Below are 18,292 nucleotides of genomic sequence, written 5' to 3' on the forward strand. Positions count from 1 at the left end.
TTGACCGGTTTGCCCTTTCCGTGCTACGCCTTGACTCGGCTTGCCCTCATCACGCTACGCTTCTACTCGGTTAGCCCTCGCCGTGGCATGACTTGACTCGGCGTGCCCTCGCCGTTCCACGACTGGATTCACCTTGCCCTCATCATGACATGCCTTGACCCGGCTTGCCCACTTCGTGTCACGACTCGATTCGCCTTGCCATCGTCGTGACACGCCTTGACTTGGTTTGTCCTCGCTGTACCAAACCTTGATACACCTTGCCCTCGTCGTGCCACGACTTGACTTGCCATGTCACGACTCGATTAACCTTCGCCTCGATCGCCTTGCCCTCGTCGGGCCACGCCTCGACACACCTTGCCCTTGCCCTGCCACACTTCGTCACGCCTTGCCCTCAGCTTGCCACACCTCGGCGCGTCTTGCCCTCAATGTGCCATGCCGTGACACGTCTTGCCCTCGCCATGCCATGCCTCGAAATGCCTTGCCCTTGCCTCACCATGCCTTAGTTTGTCTTAACCTCACCGTGCCCTTGCCACGGCTCGACCACAGACGGAAAGCTCGGCCACAGACCAAACCATCCTTCCACAAGGGATATACGACCATCCTCTGTTGTCAATGGTGCCTACAAGAAGAGTAGTAGTGTCTATTTATGTACATTTGATGTCATATAGTCTTACGAAGACTCTTGCTTGTAATTGCTTATTCATTAATCAAAAGTTGAAACGTTCATTCAATCTTCCTTGTCTGAAGCTTTATGATAAAACCATAGTCTTTTAGTCCATAAACAAACTAAACAACTTACGAAGAGACAAATGTAGATTTGCATGAACAAACTCTTCGTAGTTTGCTTAAAACGATATATTCGCAATCTTAGGGTCAAAGGACTATTGACCTCAGTATGATTGTTAGAAGAATCTATGATGTCTGGTTATGAGGCATTGAGAGTTAGGAACTCTATAGTTCTTCTAGGTATCTTCCGAAGGTACTGAATTGACCAGTGCACTTCTAGAGACAAGATAAGAACAAACCATTTAACCTCTTATATCTCGAAGTCACTATGTATGAATTGCATCATGCTTACCTTAATCCTGAAATGAGACATGCCATTTCACACCTTAGTATTCTCATTTGAGAAAGTCAAAGTTCGGACTCACTATGTGATTCCGAACAAGGCCTATTGGTGAAGTACTAAGTTGTGAGTCTGTCATGAGTAACTTTGTGAAGTTCTCATAGATATGGAATTCATGTACAAGATTGCTGAAATGCAATGTATGTCACCTCATGCTTTGTTCCTTGGAGTGTGAATAAATGAACTGGCCAGTGTCCAAATTGAGTCCTGACTCTTTTGGATGAAACAATGTGACTTGTTAGCTCCTCGTCAATACATTGTTTCTAACTTATTCACAAGCGACAAAGGAGTTGAGGAAATAACAGCTAGAAGGGTAAAATGGTAATTTAGTAAATCCCGACTAGCTGATGACATTCATGAAGGGTAAACATAGATAATATTCAGTGGATCCGCTCATCATAATTAGGTCGAATTCTTGAGTAGAAAATAAATTCATTTGAACCGAGAGATTTTCAGTGTCAGCTCTTTAGTGGAGTCAGTTGGCATTAAGCTAAACTTGGAAAAGGTTTGTGAACTTTTGAGACCAAGTGTTTAGCTAAAGCTTTGTTCATTTGGGTCCATGAGGTCACTGTCACGAATCACATCGATAGGAATAGTTAAACTGGAAGCTAAGCCAAAACAAGAATGAAAATAGTTAAAAGGGTATTTTTGTCTTTTGAGACAAAGGATGAAATGAATGTCAATAAATTTTTTGACAAGGTCATTTTATGACATGTTTCACTCGGCCATGACTTGATCATTGGGCCTTGTGAATTAATTTCATTTCATAAGAATTTCATTGAAAATTCTTAATGGGCATTTTTCATGTTCTCATGAATAAATGAAGAAGCTTCTAGAAGCTCCTTCTAGAGACATGTTGGGCGCCCAACATACCTAAGGAAAGAGAGTTTATTTTGTGCATAAATGTATTTAGATACTTGCCAAAAGAAAAAGAGGAAACAAATTTCCCACACAAGCATGGGGAATTTCGGCCAAGAGACTAATAGGCAAGCCAAGGAACAAAAAAAGGAAACAAATCCTAGCCTTCTAGAAGGCTGCCTTGGGCGCCTAAGAGGAATGGGAAATAAGGGTTATTTTGCTCATGAATATGTGATATTCTATAGAAGAGGAAACTACCTTATTGAAGGTGAGACCTCTCCTATAAATAGGAGCCTCATTTCCTCACAATTCATTCATCCAAGTTTAAGAGATTTGAGAGACTCTCTCTCTAGAACTTGGCCGAAGTCCTCTTCTCTCTCTCTCTAGTTTATTTTTGGTTTTCTCTTGTCTTGGCACCTAGGTCCTCACTCGACCTAGTCTTTAGCTCTGCGACTTCGAGACTCGTTCTCAAGTCGTAGTGTTTAAAAGTGCCCACTCACTAATTCCTTCTTTTCGAGTGATTTAGTGATAGAAACTATCGTGGTTGCTCGAGTTCCCGAGGAAAGAAAAGAGAGACGTGCTGCGAGGGGAGACGAACGTTGCCAACCTTCCAAAGGCTCATCAACGTTCAAGCTTCAAGAAAGGTTAGTAACTTCCATAGCTCATATTAGTTTTTATTTACATGCATATGCTCTTGTCTAGGTTAGTAAAAACTAGTTTTACTTGAAAAGAAATTTTTTAAAATTCCGCCGCTTAACGAAGCGTTAAACTTTTTCTTAAACCCTAGATCGATTCCAACAAATGGTATCAGAGCTATGGTCAAAGGAATGCATGTGCATGTTTTTAAATTATGAGCTTGAAAATCGTTTTCGAAAGTTTACTAATTTTGTGACAAGTTAGAATTGTAATTTTAGATTTTTTTTAATTTATTGCTCTTGTCTCTAAATTAAAAACCATGTTGATTTTCTATGAGTTTGGGATGATGTTAAAACACATTAGAATCAGTTCTAAAAGTTTTTAATTTTTTATATTGAAAAACGTGTTTTAAAGGTTTGAGATTTTTCGAGTAAATTTTGTGACTAGTTTTATTTTCTTGCTAGTTTCGTTTATTTACTTGAATCGTTTTATGCATGTTGTTATTTCTTTTATTCTATGTTATTACCCTGCTAATAAAACACAAATAAAAGCTTTAATAACCTTCATAAAACGTTCCGTTACACTCGATTCTTTTTCGCACCTAAAAGGACAAAGCTTTAATTTATTTCTTTTTCTTCGAGCTGGAATGTAAACCCGCATTAAAAGCGGCATAACTCTCTGCTCAGAAATCGAAATTTAATGATTCTTGAATCAAATTAAAGCTCTGTCTGTCCTCTGTCCAATGCCACCGGTTTCGGCTCAAAAGGACATTGGAGCCGCCAGTTATGGCGATTTTACTCCGAGGTGCGCGGCTGTCTGAAACTCCAGTTTTTTTTAGAAATCCGGGTTTTCAAACCCCACTACCATGAGTTATAGAACTCTAATGAGAAAACTTTCTTGAGCAAAAATATTTTTCATATGATTATAAACATGATGTGTAAGATTAAAATGTTTTGATTTTTGAAAGTTTAATTGAAATTGAATTTTTACAAAACTAGTTTGAATTTTGAAAAACCGTTTTCACTTTCAAACTTGAAAATATTTTGTCATCCAAATCAAATAAGTTTTCAAAATGTTTTCAAAACTATATCTATATCACATATGTTCAAAATCTATATGCTCTTGAAAATTTGAGTGGGAGGTCTCCTTGTAGACAAGCCGAAAAATAAAAAGATGTGTAATCTCAAACTTTCAAGTGTTCGAGTGAGTTGAAGTTCACACTTCCCTCACACACTTTCCCGAAATAGAAAATAGGAAAAGATCGAGTATGTCCCTTGTGCCTTTATGCACTAATACTGCTCTGAACATGTCGATCTAGGATTCTCTTCTAGTTGTCCGCTCTGTCGCTCTCTAACTAGGAAACTTGTTTCCGAACTTATAAGAGTCGATGAACCAACTCCAAAAACTAAGTGGGAGGGTTATATTCGTTGTTTATAACCCGCGATCCCCAACACTAGTGAAAGATGCAATAACGTGGGACTAAGAGCCGCTCTTGCGACCCTCACTTAAATGTGAGTACTCCAAGGCGTTATTGCTTCGATCATTGCTCAATGAGCTACGTCCGAGAGTGATGCAATGATGGCAAGGCCTCCCCTTGGGGGATTGTTTTTCAAAGCTGATCTTTTGGACTAAGTGGTTGGTTGCACACTTAGGCTCAATCCCTAGTATCCTTCCTTAAGGCTCTGCGAAAGGATGTGAGTGATCAAACCAATTTACAAGATGGCTAGTCAAAATAGATGTATTGACATCTTGGCTTAGCATTAATGATGTGTCATTTACTTATAAATGGAGATTTTTTGCGGCCTTCTCTTGAGGGAGTAAATTATCGTTTGGTTTATAACACCTTTGGATTTTATAAAAGTCTTAATGAAACTTAAATCCTAAACCAAAGACTAATCATAAACTTGTTTCAACTGTTATAGGCAATATGTCTCTCAATCCTCTCTCAACAATTCTTTCCTCGAATAAACTCGAAGGCGACAATTACGTCGACTGGAAACGTAACCTCGACATAGTCCTTACTGTCGACAAGCACAAATGGGTTCTCACCACCCCCTGTCCTCAAACGAATGATGATTCGACACAAGAGGAGAAAGACGTCCTGGCGGCCTGGCTTCGATCCGATGAGATTGCGAGATGCTATATTTTGGCATCGATGAACAATGTGTTGCAACAACAACATCGTGATTTCGAAACTGCCACCGATATGCTCTACAATCTCCATGAGATGTTTGGAGGGCAAGGACGTCAAGCTAGGCAACAAGCGGTCCGACAATTCATGAACTGTCGTATGAAGGCTGGAACTCCCGTTAGAGATCATATGATGCTGATCATTAGCTATCTCAACGAGATGGAGATTCTTGGATCTGAGATTGATGGGGAGACCAAAATAGATATGATCTTGGAAACTCTCCCCGAAACCTTTGATACCTTCAAGTTGAACTATTCCATGAACAAGCTGGAGTACACTGTTACCGAGCTCATGAAGGAACTTCAAACCGCTGAGGCACTCACTAAGAAAAAGAGGGCTCAAGGAGAAGTACATGCTACTGCCTCCACCTCTGGATCTAAGAAGAGACCTCGCAACGCCGAGAAAAAGAACCAACCTAAGGTTCAAACGAAGAAGAAGGCGCCAAAGGCTCCGAAGGTGGACAAGTCTAAAGACAAGTGCCACCACTGCAACGAGCCTGGTCACTGGCGTAGGAACTGTCCCGCCTACCTCAAAACCAAAGCTAAAGGTATTGTACTTGTTACTGAAGCCTGTTTAGTAGCTGATAATGTATCATCGTGGATTATTGACTCCGCTGCTACTAACCATATTTGCTGCTCCTTGACTGGTTTTAGGAAAAGCAAAAGCTTAGAGGATGGTGACTTCTGCTTCAAGTGGGGTGATGAGAGCGTGGTGTCTGCGAAGGCTGTGGGATCCGTGACGCTATCTTTTGAAGATCGAACTTTAAATTTGAATAATGTTTATTATGTTCCTTCCTTTGGGAAAAACCTAGTATCTGTTGCTCAACTTTTCGAGCAAGATTATTATTTAAAGTTTATAAAGAATGGAATTCGTATTTCTTTTTCTAATTCTTTCGTCACTGATGCATGTATGAAGAATGGTCTTTTTTACATCTATCCCACTCAACCTTCTCTTTTAGACACCGAAATAGATAACGATCTAATTAGGGAGCCAAAGAGGATCAAACTTTCTGAATCCTCCGATCTAACAAAATCAACATACCTCTGGCACTTAAGACTTGGTCATATCAGTCTAGATAGGATTAAGAGACTTGTGAGGGATGGTCCACTCCAAGCCTCTGCAATAGGTTCACTACCTACTTGTGAATCCTGCATAGAAGGAAAAATGACTAAGCGACCTTTCTCCGATAAGGGTCGAAGAGCCACTGAGTTGCTGGAACTAATACATTCTGATGTATGTGGTCCGCTCAACCAACAGGCACGTGGAGGATACGAATACTTCGTTACCTTCACTGATGACTACTCAAGATATGGGTTTGTCTATTTGCTTAAACACAAATCCGAGACCTTTAACGTATTTAAGGTCTTTAGGGCTTTAGTGGAAAAGCAAACTGGCAAAGTGATCAAAACCCTTCGATCTGATCGAGGTGGTGAGTATATGTCTGGAGAGTTCGATGACTTTCTTAAAGAAGAAGGTATCGCTTCTCAGCTTACCGCGCCTGGCACACCTCAACAAAACGGAGTGTCAGAGAGAAGAAACCGAACTCTTATGGAGATGGTTAGATCAATGATGAGTTACTCATCACTCCCGCTTTCCTTTTGGGGATATGCCCTCGAAACAGCCGCCTACATTCTGAACCAAGTTCCGTCCAAAACGGTTCCTGGTACTCCTTATGAACGATGGACTGGCCGTAAAGTGAATCTTGGCCGCATCCGAATTTGGGGTTGCCCTGCACACGTGCTGAGGCAAAAGACTAGCAAGTTGGCTAGTAGGTCAGAATTGTGCCTGTTTGTAGGATATCCGAAGGAAACCAAAGGTTTTACTTTCTATAGTCCCGAGGACGATAAGACTTTCGTTAGCACGAATGCTCGTTTCCTTGAGGAGGACTTTATGAAGGATGCGAAACCTAGAAGCAAATTGTGCTTGAAGAAAAGTTGGGTGAGGAAGCTTCTACCTCGTCTGTAAGAACTGTTCTTACCCCAACTGAAACACAACCTAACTCATCAGAATCTCGTCAAGTAGTACTTCGACGTAGTGGGAGGGCTACTCAAAAGCCTGACAGGTACATGTCTTATGGAGACTCTCTTGTAGCCGTCTCCGACATGGATGATCCTGTTTCCTATAGCCAAGCAATGGCTTGTTCTGAATCAAACCTTTGGCTTGACGCCATGAAAGTTGAGATGCACTCGATGTATGTCAACAAAGTCTGGAAACTTGTAGACCTTCCTGAAGGGATTAAACCCGTAGGGTGTAAGTGGATATACAAGAAGAAAAGGGGTCCTGATGGGAACGTTGAGACGTTCAAAGCACGACTTGTGGCGAAGGGTTATACCCAACAAGAAGGGATTGACTATGAAGAAACCTTCTCGCCAGTCGCGATGCTTAAATCCATCCGCATACTCCTATCCATAGCTGCAGCTCTCGACTATGAGATCTGGCAAATGGATGTCAAGACAGCTTTTCTGAATGGCAATCTTGACGAGCGCATTTACATGGCTCAACCAGACGGTTTCGTGGATAAAGGTCAAGAGACCAAGGTTTGTGAGTTGCTTAAATCCATTTATGGACTAAAGCAAGCATCTAGGTCATGGAATATTAGATTCGATGAAACTGTAAAGAGCTTCGGCTTTGAACAGTCAATAGATGAGCCTTGTGTTTACAAGTTAATACACGAAGGCAAAGTTGTGTTTCTGGTACTATATGTCGATGATATACTACTCATTGGTAATGACGTGGGTAAGTTATCTGAGGTTAAGGTCTGGCTAGCAAAGCAATTCGATATGAAGGATCTAGGAGAAGCCGCGTACATTCTGGGAATCCAAATCTTTCGAGATAGGAAAAACCGGACCCTGTCGCTCTCTCAAGCATCTTATATTGATAAGGTGATGGATCGCTTCTCGATGCAAGACTGCAAGAGGGGTCAAACACCCTTTAGGCATGGAGTTTCACTCTCTAAGGACCAGTCTCCCAAGACTGCACAAGAGATTGAAGACATGAGGAAAATCCCTTACGCCTCTGCCGTAGGAAGCCTCATGTATGCTATGCTTTGCACCCGACCTGATATATGTTTCGCCGTTGGCGTAGTTAGTCGTTTCCAATCCAACCCTGGACCCGAGCACTGGATTGCTGTTAAGCATGTTCTTAAGTATCTTCGAAGAACTAGGAACTTGATGCTTACATACTCAGGTACTGACCTGACTATGACGGGATATACCGACTCCGATTTTCAAGCGGATAAGGATTCCAGGAAATCCACTTCGGGATCTGTGTTCATCCTTAATGGTGGAGCTGTTGTGTGGAGAAGTATTAAGCAATCTTGCATTGCTGACTCCACAATGGAAGCAGAATATGTGGCTGCTTGTGAAGCATCCAAAGAGGCTGTATGGCTTAGAAAATTCCTTAATTATTTGGAAATTGTTCCAAACGTCGACGAGCCCATGACCCTTTATTGTGATAATAGTGGGGCTGTCGCTAACTCAAAGGAACCTAGAAGCCATAAGCGCTCTAAGCATATTGAGAGGAAATACCATTTGATTCGAGAGATCGCGCAACGCGGAGACGTGGAGGTGAAGTAGATCTCTGGAAGATCTATTCACCAAGGCCCTAGCGAACCTGGTCTTCGACCAACTTCGAGAGGGATTAGGCATGTAGGACTACTCACATCTTCTTTGAGTCAAGTGGGAGTTTGTTGTCAATGGTGCCTACAAGAAGAGTAGTAGTGTCTATTTATGTACATTTGATGTCATATAGTCTTACGAAGACTCTTGCTTGTAATTGCTTATTCATTAATCAAAAGTTGAAACGTTCATTCAATCTTCCTTGTCTGAAGCTTTATGATAAAACCATAGTCTTTTAGTCCATAAACAAACTAAACAACTTACGAAGAGACAAATGTAGATTTGCATGAACAAACTCTTCGTAGTTTGCTTAAAACGATATATTCGCAATCTTAGGGTCAAAGGACTATTGACCTCAGTATGATTGTTAGAAGAATCTATGATGTCTGGTTATGAGGCATTGAGAGTTAGGAACTCTATAGTTCTTCTAGGTATCTTCCGAAGGTACTGAATTGACCAGTGCACTTCTAGAGACAAGATAAGAACAAACCATTTAACCTCTTATATCTCGAAGTCACTATGTATGAATTGCATCATGCTTACCTTAATCCTGAAATGAGACATGCCATTTCACACCTTAGTATTCTCATTTGAGAAAGTCAAAGTTCGGACTCACTATGTGATTCCGAACAAGGCCTATTGGTGAAGTACTAAGTTGTGAGTCTGTCATGAGTAACTTTGTGAAGTTCTCATAGATATGGAATTCATGTACAAGATTGCTGAAATGCAATGTATGTCACCTCATGCTTTGTTCCTTGGAGTGTGAATAAATGAACTGGCCAGTGTCCAAATTGAGTCCTGACTCTTTTGGATGAAACAATGTGACTTGTTAGCTCCTCGTCAATACATTGTTTCTAACTTATTCACAAGCGACAAAGGAGTTGAGGAAATAACAGCTAGAAGGGTAAAATGGTAATTTAGTAAATCCCGACTAGCTGATGACATTCATGAAGGGTAAACATAGATAATATTCAGTGGATCCGCTCATCATAATTAGGTCGAATTCTTGAGTAGAAAATAAATTCATTTGAACCGAGAGATTTTCAGTGTCAGCTCTTTAGTGGAGTCAGTTGGCATTAAGCTAAACTTGGAAAAGGTTTGTGAACTTTTGAGACCAAGTGTTTAGCTAAAGCTTTGTTCATTTGGGTCCATGAGGTCACTGTCACGAATCACATCGATAGGAATAGTTAAACTGGAAGCTAAGCCAAAACAAGAATGAAAATAGTTAAAAGGGTATTTTTGTCTTTTGAGACAAAGGATGAAATGAATGTCAATAAATTTTTTGACAAGGTCATTTTATGACATGTTTCACTCGGCCATGACTTGATCATTGGGCCTTGTGAATTAATTTCATTTCATAAGAATTTCATTGAAAATTCTTAATGGGCCTTTTTCATGTTCTCATGAATAAATGAAGAAGCTTCTAGAAGCTCCTTCTAGAGACATGTTGGGCGCCCAACATACCTAAGGAAAGAGAGTTTATTTTGTGCATAAATGTATTTAGATACTTGCCAAAAGAAAAAGAGGAAACAAATTTCCCACACAAGCATGGGGAATTTCGGCCAAGAGACTAATAGGCAAGCCAAGGAACAAAAAAAGGAAACAAATCCTAGCCTTCTAGAAGGCTGCCTTGGGCGCCTAAGAGGAATGGGAAATAAGGGTTATTTTGCTCATGAATATGTGATATTCTATAGAAGAGGAAACTACCTTATTGAAGGTGAGACCTCTCCTATAAATAGGAGCCTCATTTCCTCACAATTCATTCATCCAAGTTTAAGAGATTTGAGAGACTCTCTCTCTAGAACTTGGCCGAAGTCCTCTTCTCTCTCTCTCTAGTTTATTTTTGGTTTTCTCTTGTCTTGGCACCTAGGTCCTCACTCGACCTAGTCTTTAGCTCTGCGACTTCGAGACTCGTTCTCAAGTCGTAGTGTTTAAAAGTGCCCACTCACTAATTCCTTCTTTTCGAGTGATTTAGTGATAGAAACTATCGTGGTTGCTCGAGTTCCCGAGGAAAGAAAAGAGAGACGTGCTGCGAGGGGAGACGAACGTTGCCAACCTTCCAAAGGCTCATCAACGTTCAAGCTTCAAGAAAGGTTAGTAACTTCCATAGCTCATATTAGTTTTTATTTACATGCATATGCTCTTGTCTAGGTTAGTAAAAACTAGTTTTACTTAAAAAGAAAATTTTTAAAATTCCGCCGCTTAACGAAGCGTTAAACTTTTTCTTAAACCCTAGATCGATTCCAACAAATGGTATCAGAGCTATGGTCAAAGGAATGCATGTGCATGTTTTTAAATTATGAGCTTGAAAATCGTTTTCGAAAGTTTACTAATTTTGTGACAAGTTAGAATTGTAATTTTAGATTTTTTTTAATTTATTGCTCTTGTCTCTAAATTAAAAACCATGTTGATTTTCTATGAGTTTGGGATGATGTTAAAACACATTAGAATCAGTTCTAAAAGTTTTTAATTTTTTATATTGAAAAACGTGTTTTAAAGGTTTGAGATTTTTCGAGTAAATTTTGTGACTAGTTTTATTTTCTTGCTAGTTTCGTTTATTTACTTGAATCGTTTTATGCATGTTGTTATTTCTTTTATTCTATGTTATTACCCTGCTAATAAAACACAAATAAAAGCTTTAATAACCTTCATAAAACGTTCCGTTACACTCGATTCTTTTTCGCACCTAAAAGGACAAAGCTTTAATTTATTTCTTTTTCTTCGAGCTGGAATGTAAACCCGCATTAAAAGCGGCATAACTCTCTGCTCAGAAATCGAAATTTAATGATTCTTGAATCAAATTAAAGCTCTGTCTGTCCTCTGTCCAATGCCACCGGTTTCGGCTCAAAAGGACATCGGAGCCGCCAGTTATGGCGATTTTACTCCGAGGTGCGCGGCTGTCTGAAACTCCAGTTTTTTTTAGAAATCCGGGTTTTCAAACCCCACTACCATGAGTTATAGAACTCTAATGAGAAAACTTTCTTGAGCAAAAATATTTTTCATATGATTATAAACATGATGTGTAAGATTAAAATGTTTTGATTTTTGAAAGTTTAATTGAAATTGAATTTTTACAAAACTAGTTTGAATTTTGAAAAACCGTTTTCACTTTCAAACTTGAAAATATTTTGTCATCCAAATCAAATAAGTTTTCAAAATGTTTTCAAAACTATATCTATATCACATATGTTCAAAATCTATATGCTCTTGAAAATTTGAGTGGGAGGTCTCCTTGTAGACAAGCCGAAAAATAAAAAGATGTGTAATCTCAAACTTTCAAGTGTTCGAGTGAGTTGAAGTTCACACTTCCCTCACACACTTTCCCGAAATAGAAAATAGGAAAAGATCGAGTATGTCCCTTGTGCCTTTATGCACTAATACTGCTCTGAACATGTCGATCTAGGATTCTCTTCTAGTTGTCCGCTCTGTCGCTCTCTAACTAGGAAACTTGTTTCCGAACTTATAAGAGTCGATGAACCAACTCCAAAAACTAAGTGGGAGGGTTATATTCGTTGTTTATAACCCGCGATCCCCAACACTAGTGAAAGATGCAATAACGTGGGACTAAGAGCCGCTCTTGCGACCCTCACTTAAATGTGAGTACTCCAAGGCGTTATTGCTTCGATCATTGCTCAATGAGCTACGTCCGAGAGTGATGCAATGATGGCAAGGCCTCCCCTTGGGGGATTGTTTTTCAAAGCTGATCTTTTGGACTAAGTGGTTGGTTGCACACTTAGGCTCAATCCCTAGTATCCTTCCTTAAGGCTCTGCGAAAGGATGTGAGTGATCAAACCAATTTACAAGATGGCTAGTCAAAATAGATGTATTGACATCTTGGCTTAGCATTAATGATGTGTCATTTACTTATAAATGGAGATTTTTTGCGGCCTTCTCTTGAGGGAGTAAATTATCGTTTGGTTTATAACACCTTTGGATTTTACAAAAGTCTTAATGAAACTTAAATCCTAAACCAAAGACTAATCATAAACTTGTTTCAACTGTTATAGGCAATATGTCTCTCAATCCTCTCTCAACAATTCTTTCCTCGAATAAACTCGAAGGCGACAATTACGTCGACTGGAAACGTAACCTCGACATAGTCCTTACTGTCGACAAGCACAAATGGGTTCTCACCACCCCCTGTCCTCAAACGAATGATGATTCGACGCAAGAGGAGAAAGACGTCCTGGCGGCCTGGCTTCGATCCGATGAGATTGCGAGATGCTATATTTTGGCATCGATGAACAATGTGTTGCAACAACAACATCGTGATTTCGAAACTGCCAACGATATGCTCTACAATCTCCATGAGATGTTTGGAGGGCAAGGACGTCAAGCTAGGCAACAAGCGGTCCGACAATTCATGAACTGTCGTATGAAGGCTGGAACTCCCGTTAGAGATCATATGATGCTGATCATTAGCTATCTCAACGAGATGGAGATTCTTGGATCTGAGATTGATGGGGAGACCAAAATAGATATGATCTTGGAAACTCTCCCCGAAACCTTTGATACCTTCAAGTTGAACTATTCCATGAACAAGCTGGAGTACACTGTTACCGAGCTCATGAAGGAACTTCAAACCGCTGAGGCACTCACTAAGAAAAAGAGGGCTCAAGGAGAAGTACATGCTACTGCCTCCACCTCTGGATCTAAGAAGAGACCTCGCAACGCCGAGAAAAAGAACCAACCTAAGGTTCAAACGAAGAAGAAGGCGCCAAAGGCTCCGAAGGTGGACAAGTCTAAAGACAAGTGCCACCACTGCAACGAGCCTGGTCACTGGCGTAGGAACTGTCCCGCCTACCTCAAAACCAAAGCTAAAGGTATTGTACTTGTTACTGAAGCCTGTTTAGTAGCTGATAATGTATCATCGTGGATTATTGACTCCGCTGCTACTAACCATATTTGCTGCTCCTTGACTGGTTTTAGGAAAAGCAAAAGCTTAGAGGATGGTGACTTCTGCTTCAAGTGGGGTGATGAGAGCGTGGTGTCTGCGAAGGCTGTGGGATCCGTGACGCTATCTTTTGAAGATCGAACTTTAAATTTGAATAATGTTTATTATGTTCCTTCCTTTGGGAAAAACCTAGTATCTGTTGCTCAACTTTTCGAGCAAGATTATTATTTAAAGTTTATAAAGAATGGAATTCGTATTTCTTTTTCTAATTCTTTCGTCACTGATGCATGTATGAAGAATGGTCTTTTTTACATCTATCCCACTCAACCTTCTCTTTTAGACACCGAAATAGATAACGATCTAATTAGGGAGCCAAAGAGGATCAAACTTTCTGAATCCTCCGATCTAACAAAATCAACATACCTCTGGCACTTAAGACTTGGTCATATCAGTCTAGATAGGATTAAGAGACTTGTGAGGGATGGTCCACTCCAAGCCTCTGCAATATGTTCACTACCTACTTGTGAATCCTGCATAGAAGGAAAAATGACTAAGCGACCTTTCTCCGATAAGGGTCGAAGAGCCACTGAGTTGCTGGAACTAATACATTCTGATGTATGTGGTCCGCTCAACCAACAGGCACGTGGAGGATACGAATACTTCGTTACCTTCACTGATGACTACTCAAGATATGGGTTTGTCTATTTGCTTAAACACAAATCCGAGACCTTTAACGTATTTAAGGTCTTTAGGGCTTTAGTGGAAAAGCAAACTGGCAAAGTGATCAAAACCCTTCGATCTGATCGAGGTGGTGAGTATATGTCTGGAGAGTTCGATGACTTTCTTAAAGAAGAAGGTATCGCTTCTCAGCTTACCGCGCCTGGCACACCTCAACAAAACGGAGTGTCAGAGAGAAGAAACCGAACTCTTATGGAGATGGTTAGATCAATGATGAGTTACTCATCACTCCCGCTTTCCTTTTGGGGATATGCCCTCGAAACAGCCGCCTACATTCTGAACCAAGTTCCGTCCAAAACGGTTCCTGGTACTCCTTATGAACGATGGACTGGCCGTAAAGTGAATCTTGGCCGCATCCGAATTTGGGGTTGCCCTGCACACGTGCTGAGGCAAAAGACTAGCAAGTTGGCTAGTAGGTCAGAATTGTGCCTGTTTGTAGGATATCCGAAGGAAACCAAAGGTTTTACTTTCTATAGTCCCGAGGACGATAAGACTTTCGTTAGCACGAATGCTCGTTTCCTTGAGGAGGACTTTATGAAGGATGCGAAACCTAGAAGCAAATTGTGCTTGAAGAAAAGTTGGGTGAGGAAGCTTCTACCTCGTCTGTAAGAACTGTTCTTACCCCAACTGAAACACAACCTAACTCATCAGAATCTCGTCAAGTAGTACTTCGACGTAGTGGGAGGGCTACTCAAAAGCCTGACAGGTACATGTCTTATGGAGACTCTCTTGTAGCCGTCTCCGACATGGATGATCCTGTTTCCTATAGCCAAGCAATGGCTTGTTCTGAATCAAACCTTTGGCTTGACGCCATGAAAGTTGAGATGCACTCGATGTATGTCAACAAAGTCTGGAAACTTGTAGACCTTCCTGAAGGGATTAAACCCGTAGGGTGTAAGTGGATATACAAGAAGAAAAGGGGTCCTGATGGGAACGTTGAGACGTTCAAAGCACGACTTGTGGCGAAGGGTTATACCCAACAAGAAGGGATTGACTATGAAGAAACCTTCTCGCCAGTCGCGATGCTTAAATCCATCCGCATACTCCTATCCATAGCTGCAGCTCTCGACTATGAGATCTGGCAAATGGATGTCAAGACAGCTTTTCTGAATGGCAATCTTGACGAGCGCATTTACATGGCTCAACCAGACGGTTTCGTGGATAAAGGTCAAGAGACCAAGGTTTGTGAGTTGCTTAAATCCATTTATGGACTAAAGCAAGCATCTAGGTCATGGAATATTAGATTCGATGAAACTGTAAAGAGCTTCGGCTTTGAACAGTCAATAGATGAGCCTTGTGTTTACAAGTTAATACACGAAGGCAAAGTTGTGTTTCTGGTACTATATGTCGATGATATACTACTCATTGGTAATGACGTGGGTAAGTTATCTGAGGTTAAGGTCTGGCTAGCAAAGCAATTCGATATGAAGGATCTAGGAGAAGCCGCGTACATTCTGGGAATCCAAATCTTTCGAGATAGGAAAAACCGGACCCTGTCGCTCTCTCAAGCATCTTATATTGATAAGGTGATGGATCGCTTCTCGATGCAAGACTGCAAGAGGGGTCAAACACCCTTTAGGCATGGAGTTTCACTCTCTAAGGACCAGTCTCCCAAGACTGCACAAGAGATTGAAGACATGAGGAAAATCCCTTACGCCTCTGCCGTAGGAAGCCTCATGTATGCTATGCTTTGCACCCGACCTGATATATGTTTCGCCGTTGGCGTAGTTAGTCGTTTCCAATCCAACCCTGGACCCGAGCACTGGATTGCTGTTAAGCATGTTCTTAAGTATCTTCGAAGAACTAGGAACTTGATGCTTACATACTCAGGTACTGACCTGACTATGACGGGATATACCGACTCCGATTTTCAAGCGGATAAGGATTCCAGGAAATCCACTTCGGGATCTGTGTTCATCCTTAATGGTGGAGCTGTTGTGTGGAGAAGTATTAAGCAATCTTGCATTGCTGACTCCACAATGGAAGCAGAATATGTGGCTGCTTGTGAAGCATCCAAAGAGGCTGTATGGCTTAGAAAATTCCTTAATTATTTGGAAATTGTTCCAAACGTCGACGAGCCCATGACCCTTTATTGTGATAATAGTGGGGCTGTCGCTAACTCAAAGGAACCTAGAAGCCATAAGCGCTCTAAGCATATTGAGAGGAAATACCATTTGATTCGAGAGATCGCGCAACGCGGAGACGTGGAGGTGAAGTAGATCTCTGGAAGATCTATTCACCAAGGCCCTAGCGAACCTGGTCTTCGACCAACTTCGAGAGGGATTAGGCATGTAGGACTACTCACATCTTCTTTGAGTCAAGTGGGAGTTTGTTGTCAATGGTGCCTACAAGAAGAGTAGTAGTGTCTATTTATGTACATTTGATGTCATATAGTCTTACGAAGACTCTTGCTTGTAATTGCTTATTCATTAATCAAAAGTTGAAACGTTCATTCAATCTTCCTTGTCTGAAGCTTTATGATAAAACCATAGTCTTTTAGTCCATAAACAAACTAAACAACTTACGAAGAGACAAATGTAGATTTGCATGAACAAACTCTTCGTAGTTTGCTTAAAACGATATATTCGCAATCTTAGGGTCAAAGGACTATTGACCTCAGTATGATTGTTAGAAGAATCTATGATGTCTGGTTATGAGGCATTGAGAGTTAGGAACTCTATAGTTCTTCTAGGTATCTTCCGAAGGTACTGAATTGACCAGTGCACTTCTAGAGACAAGATAAGAACAAACCATTTAACCTCTTATATCTCGAAGTCACTATGTATGAATTGCATCATGCTTACCTTAATCCTGAAATGAGACATGCCATTTCACACCTTAGTATTCTCATTTGAGAAAGTCAAAGTTCGGACTCACTATGTGATTCCGAACAAGGCCTATTGGTGAAGTACTAAGTTGTGAGTCTGTCATGAGTAACTTTGTGAAGTTCTCATAGATATGGAATTCATGTACAAGATTGCTGAAATGCAATGTATGTCACCTCATGCTTTGTTCCTTGGAGTGTGAATAAATGAACTGGCCAGTGTCCAAATTGAGTCCTGACTCTTTTGGATGAAACAATGTGACTTGTTAGCTCCTCGTCAATACATTGTTTCTAACTTATTCACAAGCGACAAAGGAGTTGAGGAAATAACAGCTAGAAGGGTAAAATGGTAATTTAGTAAATCCCGACTAGCTGATGACATTCATGAAGGGTAAACATAGATAATATTCAGTGGATCCGCTCATCATAATTAGGTCGAATTCTTGAGTAGAAAATAAATTCATTTGAACCGAGAGATTTTCAGTGTCAGCTCTTTAGTGGAGTCAGTTGGCATTAAGCTAAACTTGGAAAAGGTTTGTGAACTTTTGAGACCAAGTGTTTAGCTAAAGCTTTGTTCATTTGGGTCCATGAGGTCACTGTCACGAATCACATCGATAGGAATAGTTAAACTGGAAGCTAAGCCAAAACAAGAATGAAAATAGTTAAAAGGGTATTTTTGTCTTTTGAGACAAAGGATGAAATGAATGTCAATAAATTTTTTGACAAGGTCATTTTATGACATGTTTCACTCGGCCATGACTTGATCATTGGGCCTTGTGAATTAATTTCATTTCATAAGAATTTCATTGAAAATTCTTAATGGGCCTTTTTCATGTTCTCATGAATAAATGAAGAAGCTTCTAGAAGCTCCTTCTAGAGACATGTTGGGCGCCCAACATACCTAAGGAAAGAGAGTTTATTTTGTGCATAAATGTATTTAGATACTTGCCAAAAGAAAAAGAGGAAACAAATTTCCCACACAAGCATGGGGAATTTCGGCCAAGAGACTAATAGGCAAGCCAAGGAACAAAAAAAGGAAACAAATCCTAGCCTTCTAGAAGGCTGCCTTGGGCGCCTAAGAGGAATGGGAAATAAGGGTTATTTTGCTCATGAATATGTGATATTCTATAGAAGAGGAAACTACCTTATTGAAGGTGAGACCTCTCCTATAAATAGGAGCCTCATTTCCTCACAATTCATTCATCCAAGTTTAAGAGATTTGAGAGACTCTCTCTCTAGAACTTGGCCGAAGTCCTCTTCTCTCTCTCTCTAGTTTATTTTTGGTTTTCTCTTGTCTTGGCACCTAGGTCCTCACTCGACCTAGTCTTTAGCTCTGCGACTTCGAGACTCGTTCTCAAGTCGTAGTGTTTAAAAGTGCCCACTCACTAATTCCTTCTTTTCGAGTGAT

The sequence above is a fragment of the Urtica dioica genome, chromosome 2 (assembly GCF_054948205.1).
Source record: "Urtica dioica subsp. dioica isolate 48M chromosome 2, U.dioica_male_clone48M_v1_H2, whole genome shotgun sequence".
Classification (NCBI taxonomy): Eukaryota; Viridiplantae; Streptophyta; class Magnoliopsida; order Rosales; family Urticaceae; genus Urtica; species Urtica dioica.